Raw genomic sequence first — 6,699 nt, 5'->3', positions numbered from 1 at the left:
GTAATAAGACCACCCACAATGGGAAGCAGCACTCTCTCCCTTATCTAGCAGTAACAAGGAGGCTCCTCTGTTATGAATCAATGGAGGCCAAGAAGGGAACTGGACTTCTACCTCCGCTTGGCAGTAGCAAGGCGGAGCTCTCCTTTCTTCTGCCAGAATAATGGTAGGGGGGAAAAACTCAAAACAGTTAAAAAAAGAGGGGTTAGCTTTTCAGCTTAGGCCGGCCAAATGGCTCCCGCAAAGAAGGGTGGCAAGAAGAAGGGCCGTTCTGCCATCAACGAGGTGGTGACCCGGGAATACACCATCAACATTCACAAGTGCATCCATGGCGTGGGCTTCAAGAAACGTGCCCCTCGGGCACTCAAAGAAATTCGGAAATTTGCCACAAAGGAGATAGGGACTCAGATGTGCGCCCTAATACCAGGCTCAACAAAGCTGCTTGGGCCAGAGGAATAAGGAACGCCCCATATCGAATCCGTGTGCGGTTGTCCAGAAAACAAAAGGAGGATGAAGATTCACCCAACAAGCTCTACACTCTGGTGACCTGTGTACCTGCTACCACTTTCAAAAATCTACAAACGGTCAATATGGATGAAAACTAACTAACGATTTTCAAATAAAGTAATAAAACCAAAAAACAAAACAGAACAAAACAAACAAACAAAAAAGACAAAAAAAAAAGAGGGTTTAAATAAGATCTAGGGTCTTGTAGCACAAAAGTGTGAATGAATACCATTCCTTGAGGGCCAGGTGATGGTACAGGAATAAAACGCAACTCTCTGTGAAGTGGACCCACTTGGGAGTGTTACAGGTTTGTGTCTGGAGACGTCACTGAGTATGCCAGGCACATGTGTATGCCCACGATCCAGGCTGGCTGAAACGGCTCGCTCTCTCTCTCTCTCTCATTTTTCTTGCTCATGGAAGAAATAAATAAATAATCTTAGGCCGTTCTGCCATCAACGAGGTGGTGACCCGGGAATACACCATCAACATTCACAAGTGCATCCATGGCGTGGGCTTCAAGAAACGTGCCCCTCGGGCACTCAAAGAAATTCGGAAATTTGCCACAAAGGAGATAGGGACTCAGATGTGCGCCCTAATACCAGGCTCAACAAAGCTGCTTGGGCCAGAGGAATAAGGAACGCCCCATATCGAATCCGTGTGCGGTTGTCCAGAAAACAAAAGGAGGATGAAGATTCACCCAACAAGCTCTACACTCTGGTGACCTGTGTACCTGCTACCACTTTCAAAAATCTACAAACGGTCAATATGGATGAAAACTAACTAACGATTTTCAAATAAAGTAATAAAACCAAAAAACAAAACAGAACAAAACAAACAAACAAAAAAGACAAAAAAAAAAGAGGGTTTAAATAAGATCTAGGGTCTTGTAGCACAAAAGTGTGAATGAATACCATTCCTTGAGGGCCAGGTGATGGTACAGGAATAAAACGCAACTCTCTGTGAAGTGGACCCACTTGGGAGTGTTACAGGTTTGTGTCTGGAGACGTCACTGAGTATGCCAGGCACATGTGTATGCCCACGATCCAGGCTGGCTGAAACGGCTCGCTCTCTCTCTCTCTCTCATTTTTCTTGCTCATGGAAGAAATAAATAAATAATCTTAAAAAAAAAAAGCAACAACCACATTCATCATCCCATGAAAAAGAAATATTTCACACTGAATGAGAAAAAAGACAATCAATAGATGTTAACATGAAGATGACAAAGGTGTTTAAAAGTATCTGACAACGATTTTAAAGCAGCCATGATAAAGATGCTGAAATCAGTGATTATGAACATGTTTGAAATAAATTTAAAAAATAGAAAGTCTTGGCAAAGACATCAAAAAGATAAGGAATATTCTGAACAACTCTACACACATGGATCTGGCAATTCAGATGAAATGTGAAGAATCAAAACAACCACAAAAAGAAATTTAGAAGTAAATCTAAGTTTCTAATTAAATTCTGTTGCACCATTGTCCTGGATAAGCTCAGTTCAGTCCATGTAATGGTACAGATACACCTGACTCCAAATATGCACCATTAACCTTAACTACAACCTGCAGGAATTTTCGATGCAGCACATTTAATTCAGCCAGGCCTCCCTGGGATCCCTTCCCTCTCTGCTAGCTTAGGTGCTACAGACTGTGACATAACAAAAGAAGAAAAGCCTTTGGGTGGAGGGAGGAAGGTTTAGAAGTAAAGGTTATCACCCTTAGGAAAGCTTCTCAGGAGAGGAGAGTGAATGGCTGAGCCTGTCAAAACACCCAGATCAGGTGTCCCCCTGTATTGAGAGTTGCGAAGATACCACCCCTTTCTGGCCCACCTTCCTCCATCTTCCTAGCTCTGACTCTCAGAATCTAGAGTGGGAGTGTGGAAACAAGCAACAGCCTGAGCCTCCAATGACTGAATGCAGAAAGAGAGATATATAGGAAACAGACACAGGGCAGAAAGGTAACCCCAGGGCTTGCCCTGCTTGAGGCCACAGGCTCCCTGACATTTGGAACACAGTTTCTCTAACAGTCTACAGCCAAGAATTTAGAAGAGCAGCCTGGAGAGATCAAAGAAAGTACAATAACTCCAGGCTTCTGGTCAGCAGCAGAATCATGTGATTCTCATGAGCACACCAGTGACCAAAGGTTCGGAGTCCTGTTGTGCACATTACTGACACATCCATCAACACTGTCAAAAACCGAAACTCTATCGGAATCATTTAGCTTCCTTAAGAAAACTATGTTGCATTAAATATTCAAGAAAAGAGCTGTCCAAAATATAGACTAAGAAAATATTCTCAAAATGTTTAATCATTAAGACTGATTGAATCAGTAGGGAGTTGTGGGATGCAACACCCAGGGAATGGGACTCTGACCCTTTTCTGAAGTGAGATGTAATCTTGTGGGTAGAATGTCTTTTTATCAATTTCATTTGCCCCCATGCTTAAAATGAATGGGAATGCAATTTAATCAAATAAGTATAACTGAACGAATCTCTAAATGTAAATCTAGCTTTCTCATCCAGGTTCATAGAACTAACTAGAAATAGGCATTTTTAAAGTAATCCAAACATACTTTTTCTGGTAAACCAGACACTGAAAACTTAATGTTTTATAGAATTAAAGCTAATGAATTTAGCTTTCTCTTCCTCGCTCTTTCTCAAGCACATGTGCCCTCTGGCAATTTAAAAAAAATAAATAAATAAAATAAAATAACACCAGCACCTTTGATTTACACAGTGCCTTCAAAACTAAGAGTTCACTGTGCCTTCATGGAAAGGACTTCACGCAACCATACATCCAGGGAAACTGGGATTCAAGCCATTCCTCACATCTGCAATATAATTGATGTTGTATACCAAAAGCTATTTGCAACAATCACTTGAAATAATCAAGGAATGGGAACATTTTTATGAATCTTATATTGATATTTTTTCACTTGATTTCCCTTATCAGGGAATTATATCCAACAATTACAAGCTATTTGCAGCGCTAATTGCAAAAAAAAGAGAAAATTTTGCTATAGGTAGCATGTGCTCACCAGAGACAGAGACAGAGTGACAGAAAGCGAGAAATCACCCCCTAGGGAGGATGGCCATGCTTCAATCCCTTTTCCTCCATTCTCAGGATTTGGGGCATGCATGCACAGGCTTTTGGACATACACACACATGCACTCGGTGTGAGCTTTAAGCCGCCGGGTCTGGGACTTGAATCGTGGTCAACTGCATAGGAGTCCAGCAAAGTAATCATTACGCCATCTGCTGGTCCCTCCATGAACACTTTCTAAAAATTTACCTCTCAAGTACAGACTCCTTGTCCCCTGTTTTCCTGTGACTTTAGCTATCATTACTACTAACTATTAATAAAACCTATCTTTGGCACCAGCAGATGGTGTAATGGTTACATCACTGGACTCCCACATAGTCCACTGCAGTTCAAGTCCCAGACCCGGCAGCTTAAAACTCATGCCAGGCATGTGTATGTATATGCCCGAACTCCCGAGAGGAAATGGAGGAGAAGGGATTGCAGCCTGGCCACCCCCTCTTGGGGAAGATTTTTTGCTTCCTCTTCCTCTGTCTCTCTTCATCTCTGCAGTGAGCACATGCACTCTATAGGAAAAATCTGTCTCAAAATAATAATAGTAATAATCACTAGCTTTTTTTGAGTATTTATGATGTGCCAAATATTTACTATCACACATCCAAAATCACATAATCCCAACAGCTCAGTAAATTAGGTACTAGTATTAGCCTCATTTTAAATATAAATAAATCGAGCCTAAGAGAAATTAAATAACTCTCCTGTATCACAGTTTGTTATTAAAGAGGCAAGGTTTATCCTGATCTGTCTGCTTCCAAAGTCTGTGCTGTAACCACTAAGCTATTCTGAATATGTAATATAGTCTCTCCCAAGATGTGTACAGTGTGGGAACTAGAAGACACCTCTCAGCTCCAGGGTACTAGGGATGACTTCTCATTTCCCAAAGCACACTACACTGGTGAGTTTTCTCTGGATCGCACAGAAAAGATAGCTCTTTGTTAAGTAGTGCCTAATACACTTCATCTACTACACTGCTTTACGCATGCAGTTAATACTAATGTAATACACTTTTAAAGAACTGTCTATATGCCAAATGCACCCACATTATTTGTATCAATTCATATTATACTTAAAAATTGGTACCGCTATCCCAATTTTACAGCTGAGGAAACTGAGACACAAAGAAGTTAAAAACGTTTCTGAAAACACATTACTAGTAAGCAACAGATGCTCCCATCCAGGCAGTGTGGCTTCAGGACCTGAGCACAAAATTACACTGTAGGATTTCTTAGCATGTCTTAACTGCTAGCGAGAAAGAGACAGAGAGAGAGGGAGGAGACACCCCCCCTCGCCCTGCCGTGGGACCTGGTCATGCCACAGTCTCTTTTTCATTTCCCCATTCTGTTAAGATTTTGGGCATGCATGTACATCTGTCATGTTTTTCATGCTGCCAGGGCTGGGATTCAAACTGCAGTTGACTCTGTAGGATCTAGTTCCCTTAACTACTAGGCTACAGGGATGGCTCTTCCTTTGCATTTCTGAGTATGAGCTACATGCTAGATTCTTCCTGAGCACCAAGGAGGCCACTAGGAACCAAACAGATATAGCCTCTGTTTTCCTGCAATGAACAGTGTCGTATGGGAGACAGAAATCAGTCACATAAAAATATACATGATTACAAACTGTAATAGGTATATAAGGAGAAAAGAGAGTGCTGAGATGGGGTAACTGGGACATGCTTTAGACTAGACAGACAAAGTATGGCTCTGTGGGAAGAAACATCTAAACTGAGACCTGAGATGTAGGAGGAACCAGCCACATGAAGGCTCTCAGCCCAGAAGGAAGCAGTATGTGGGAGAAGAGAAGGGTTGAAGGACATCTTGACAACCTTCGCCTGATTTCTTTATTGTTTTAAAGTTGTAAGGGGAGGCTAAATTATGGTTCATTGTGTCTCTGTTTGATCTCCCCACAGGCTGACAAAATTGGAGGTTCCATGCACTCCCACAGGACTTGCAAAGATGGTTTCCAGAAACCCATTTGTCAATCACTAGCCCATTCCAATCTCAAGGGTACAACAGGGTTGGAGTTGAAAAGATGAAGAGCAAGAATTTCTTTGAAGAAATTGTAATTATACTGTGCATTCCCTCCCTTACTCAATCTCTCCCACAAATGGGAAGAACAGAGAGCTTTTATCACCAAACTTTGCGATCTAGTGAGGAGTTCAGGAATCTACTCCAGGAACTGATTGATATCTGGTTCAGCTAGAAAATCTAAAGGCAAGAAAGAGGCCATAGCTCAGCCACACCAAAGAGTGGCATTAAGACCAAGTGGGCAGCTTTGGAAGTGAACTGTGCTCTCACACAGGCGAGGACGTAGGGTAGATTCCCAGCAGCCATGGGTCTTGTGGGTCTGCGGGAGCAAAGTTGGAGCCGTCCTCAAAGAGACCTTGCTCAAGAGGTTTACCAGAGAGAGTCCTGTGGGGTGGAAGGCTAGATGCTCAGGGACAGAGTTTGCACCGTGGAGTGGTCCGCCATGTCCCACATCACAGGACTAGGCATTGGAGGTTCCCAATGGGGAGTTTCCTAGAAATCCACAAAATGTGTCCCATGGGAAAGACTGAGGTTTTCACTTACCAAATCTCATGCACATTTAGGGCATGTCCAGAGAATAACAAGATCTGAATATCGTGTACTTTCTGATTCTTTCTTCTCAGTTTTGAAGGAGTCACATGCTGGGCTAGTTAGCTGGGGCTGGTTAAGCAGAGAAAGTTGGGGACATGTACCCCAGCCATCCATACTCCCTTCTCAGGGTGAAAGGAGGAGAAAACACTTTAAATTTGACTATTAGCCTGAACTTTATTATGACATGAAACTGGGTCACTTAAAGCACTGAAATAATACTGTGGCAAGAAGAATCCCAAGGCCTTGCCATCCTCTAACTCTAGAGGATCTAGTGAAGAATTTATCTACTAGCAAGGAACACAATGTACAGGTTTGAAGATTCCTGGATGTTTTCAATTGTTTCAAAATTGTTTTCAATTATTCAATAAATACTGCCTGCATACAGGCAGTGTATCATGTCTAATTCCGATACTTGGATTATATCAGTGATCAGACAGAATATCTGCCCTCATGTAGCTAACACTATGGGGGTGGGGGATGAG

At 42.2% G+C, this 6,699-nt stretch overlaps 2 pseudogenes; both read left to right on the top strand.

Annotated features, from left to right (window-relative positions):
• Positions 1–228: 228 nt before the first annotated feature.
• On the top strand, positions 229–602 carry LOC106735651 (60S ribosomal protein L31 pseudogene; annotated as a pseudogene).
• A 347-nt stretch (positions 603–949) lies between these two features.
• Positions 950–1,284, top strand: LOC106735652 (60S ribosomal protein L31 pseudogene; annotated as a pseudogene).
• Positions 1,285–6,699: the final 5,415 nt, after the last annotated feature.

This window comes from Tupaia chinensis, unplaced genomic scaffold (genome assembly GCF_000334495.1).
Source record: "Tupaia chinensis unplaced genomic scaffold, TupChi_1.0 Scaffold000473_1, whole genome shotgun sequence".
Taxonomy (NCBI): Eukaryota; Metazoa; Chordata; class Mammalia; order Scandentia; family Tupaiidae; genus Tupaia; species Tupaia belangeri.
The sequence above is the reverse complement of the archived record's forward strand: the minus strand, read 5'-3'. Positions and strand labels throughout refer to the sequence as shown.